The sequence below is a fragment of the Carcharhinus amblyrhynchos genome, unplaced genomic scaffold (assembly GCF_965287045.1).
Source record: "Carcharhinus amblyrhynchos unplaced genomic scaffold, sCarAmb.v2.hapA scaffold_896, whole genome shotgun sequence".
In the NCBI taxonomy this organism is placed as follows: Eukaryota; Metazoa; Chordata; class Chondrichthyes; order Carcharhiniformes; family Carcharhinidae; genus Carcharhinus; species Carcharhinus amblyrhynchos.
This window is the reverse complement of record NW_027650636.1, coordinates 26746-30928: the sequence shown is the minus strand read 5'-3', so window position 1 is coordinate 30928 and position 4183 is coordinate 26746.

Genomic DNA, 4183 nt, shown 5'->3' with positions numbered 1-4183 from the left:
CTTTTCAGTCTGGTGTCTCCTTGCAATTGTTTTTAAGCTTGCTCGATCTGTCTGCAGTACTTGTCATGATGTACAGATGCTGGCACAGTAAGTAGTCTCACAACACCAGGTTAAACTCCAACTGGTTTATTTAGTATCATGAGCTTTCGGAGCGCCGCTCCTTCGTTAGGTGAGTGAAGGAGCAGTGCTGCAAAAGCTCGTGATACTGAATAAACCTGTTGGACTTTAACCTGGTGTCATGAGATGACTTAGCGCAGTACTTGTTGCACATGGTGTCGATGGCGATGCACAGACACAGATAGAGAACTGGCTGACTCGCGGGAGAGAGAATGGGGATAAATGGGTCATTTTCATCTGGCAGACTCTTCCCAGTGGAATTTTGCAGGGATCACTGCCAGGGGCTGCAACTATTTACCGACGATACAAATGGATTTGCTGTGGAGTTGGCCGGCGTTGGACTGGGGTGGGCACAGTAAGAAGTCTCTCGACACCAGGTTAAAGTCCAACAGGTTTATTTGGTAGCACGAGCTTTTGGAGCACTGCTCCTTCATCAGGTGAGTGCGGGATTTGTTTCACAAATGATGCAGAGACCGACTGTTGCTGAGAAAACACAGATACATAGGCATGCAAGCTGTGAGGAGGATACAAAGACTCCTCAAAGGAAGCTGGATAATGTGAGCTGGCAAATATTTGGCAGGTGGAGGGAGGGTTAATGTGGGAAAATGCGAGGCAGGGACGGTAGAAAAAGCAAACATTTAAATGGAGAAAGATTCCAGAGTGCTTCAGTAAGGAGTCAGTCAGGTACTCGGGGGACATGGGTTTAAGATGCATGGGGAAAAGTTTAAAGGAGATGTGTGAGGCAAGTTTTTTTTTTACACAGAGGGTGGTGAATATCTGGAATGTGCTGCCTGGGGAGGTGGTGGGAGCAGGTTCGATAGCGGCATTTAAGGGGTAACTCGATGAGGGGATGGAAGGATACGGCCTTCGGCAGTGTGTACGGTTTTAGTTCAGGCAGACACCGTCATCGGAGGGCCGAAGGGTCTGCTCCTGTGCTGTTCTGCTCTGAGGGATCAAGATATTATTCAACGTGATTCAGAAAAAGTTAGTATGAAGATCCAGCCAATAGGCAAACGGGATGTTGGCTGTTATTGCAGTTTCTTGCCACATCTATACAGGGTGTTGGTGAGAACACACCTGGAAGACTGTGTACAATTTCGATCACCCTACTTACCGAGAGAGACATTGTTTTATTAGAGTCTGTGCAGAGTCGGTTCACTGGGTGAATTCCAGGTAGCACAGTGGTTAGCACTGCTGCCTCACAGTCCCAGCGACCCGGGTTCGATTCCTGGCTTGGGTCACTGTCTGTATGGAGTCTGCATGTACTCCTTGTGTCTGTGTGGGTTTCCTCCAGGTGCTCCGGTTTCTTCCCACAGTCTGAAAGACGTGCTGGTCAACTGGCTTGACCGTGTTAAATTGACCCTTAGCGTCAGGGTAAATTTAGCTAGGGTAAATATGTAAGGTCATGGGGATAGGGCCTAGGTGGGATTGTGGTCAGTGCAGACTTGATGGGCTGAATGGCCTCCTTCTGACTGCAGGATTCTATGAATCAAGGCGTTTTCTCATGAGGAAAGGCTGAGTCTGTATTTAGTGAAGTCCTGAAGGATGAGTGGTGATCTTATGTAAGATTCTGAGGGGAGAGGGAGATGTTGAGAACATGTTATCCCATGTGTAGGAAAATCAAGAATTCGTGAGTCCATTGAAGATGCAGAGGAGGATGAATTTCTTCTGAGGGTGCAAAATTCTCCCCACTCCCTCCCCCTGCCCCTCCAGTGGGGCTTGTGTGTAATTGAACATATCCAAGGCTGTTAGACAGATTATTGATTGACAAGGGAGTCCAGCATTATGAGAAGGATCACCAGGCCCAGATGGCTTGCATCCCGGGTTGCTCATGGAAGGTGGGAGGGTGAAGTGAGTTGGAAAGGCGTCCCTGAATCTCCCAATCTTCCCTTGTTAAGAGTGGGGGAGGTTCCAGAGGATTGGAGAGGGCCAAGTGTGACACTCTCAGGAAAGGATGGAAAGTGAATCCTCACCACTATGGTAATGCCAACATCAGTGCTGGATAAGGTTCTAAAATTCCAAATCAGTGGGGAGAAAAAAAATCACTTAGATCTGAATTTAAGAGAAGCTATATGGTTCTGGAAAGGATAAATTGACTTTTGATTGTGAGTTTGATAACAGGGTTACGGTGGATATTGTCTGTATGAATTTTAAGGAAGTATTTGACAAAAGTACCACATGATAGGCTGATGAACAAGACTGAGGCTGACGGAATGAGAGGATCAGCTTGGATGAGATATCGCCTGCAAGTCAAAGTGGGGGAATAGCTGTTTTTCAGACTGGAAGATGGGAGTTTGTGATGTTCGTGAAGGTTGTGTGTGTTTTGTCACCATTTGTAAATAATGTGGACCTTTGGGATCCAGAGTAAAGGTTATAAGTTTGCTGATTATCCCGAATTTGGGAAGAGTGAGGTGATATGACTGACAACAGGACAGGGAGAGACTCCCAGAACGGACAGGCCAATGGCAGGTAGAGTTTACTATTGAGAAGGCAGCTGATGTATTTTCACAGGGCTCAATGACCCATTTCTAAAGAGCCTGCAGCAACAGAGGGCGACGTATGTATGTTTCTTAGAAGGTGACAACACATATAGAGAGAGTAATTGGCAAAGGATGTGGGATCTTGGGCTGCAGAGCTGGAAGGCAAAAACAGAGGAGTGACCTTTAGAAAGTCATGGTTAGCCTCCAACTGGAGTATTGGGTCCAGTTCTCATCGCCATTCTTTCGGAAGGATGTGAGGGGCAATTGAGAGGGTTGCAGAAGGAGATTTACCAGAACGGTCCCAGGGCTCAGGGGGAATTTTAGCTCCAAGGTTGGAGAAGCTGGGGGTTGTTCTTCTTGGATCGAAGAGAGATTGAGGGGAAATTTGATGAAGGTGTACAAGATTACAACAGATTCAGATAAGGGCAGCAAAGGTATAACAATCGAAGTGTACGGGAGCAAAGATTATGGGGAGAAAGCAGGATAAGGCTATTGAGTTGGATGATCAGCCATGATGGTGATGAATGCTGGAGCAGGCTCGAAGGGGCGAATGGCGGCCACCTCGCTTCTCTGTTCCCATTAGATCATGCTGTAAGGAGTGGGAGTGGGGTGGGGGGTCGCTGGATACAGGTTTAAGATGAGTGATACGGTGGTGGGGGCTGCAGAGAGCGATGTGAGGAGGAACATTTTTGCCCAGGCAGCAGGAATGAGGTGGAACTCACTAGCTACGTACGATGAATGATTTTGAAAAGGCCTGATGGCCGATTGAGAGAAGTAAAGTTGCAGAGTGATGGAGGACGCGTGCTGGTTCATCCAGCCAGCTGGAGAGTAAACCAAACAGCCACTGTCTGTGCTGGAAATGGCTGCCTTTGTTTTATTAGAGTAGCACTCAGTGGGCTGAATGGCCTCCTCTCTCTGAGGCGACCTTTGAATTGAAATTGTGCTTCCACGAACCGGGTTTACGGGAGATTTTGCAGCCATTTTGGACTCAGGTGGCCAGCAACAGAATGACAGACTGACCTGGTGTGAATTGGAATCAATGAGAGATTGCAGCCCCAAACAAGTCCACAATGAGTCATAGCGAGAGAGAGAGACAGAGCAATTGCAAGCAATGAGGACCCAACAAATAAATAATAAATCAAGTATGGTGCAGACACCCTCTCTGTGCAGTTGGAGAGAAGGGAAGCTGGGTGTAGTGCCAGCCCAGTAGGCAGAGATTGCTATAAAGCTTGTGAAAAGTGTTAATCTAGGTAAACTCACAGCTTGTGAGTTCACTATCAAATAAATCGGTTGGACTTAAACCTGGTGTTGTCAGACTTCTTACTGTGTTTACCCCCAGTCCAACGCCGGCATCTCCACGTCTTCATCTAGGTAACCAGGGGCTGTCAGTCTCTCTCCCTCAGTCAATCCTGTCCATGCACAAATACTCCATTCTCAAGCAGGTGTATCTGCACTGGAATAATTTCACTTGGTCAACCATCAATTTAATTAATCAATCAATTAATAATTGCTCATTAAATTACTTTTCTTGTACAACCTCGATTTAAAATGCAAACATACTCTTGGGCTGAGTTTGGATTTGAACT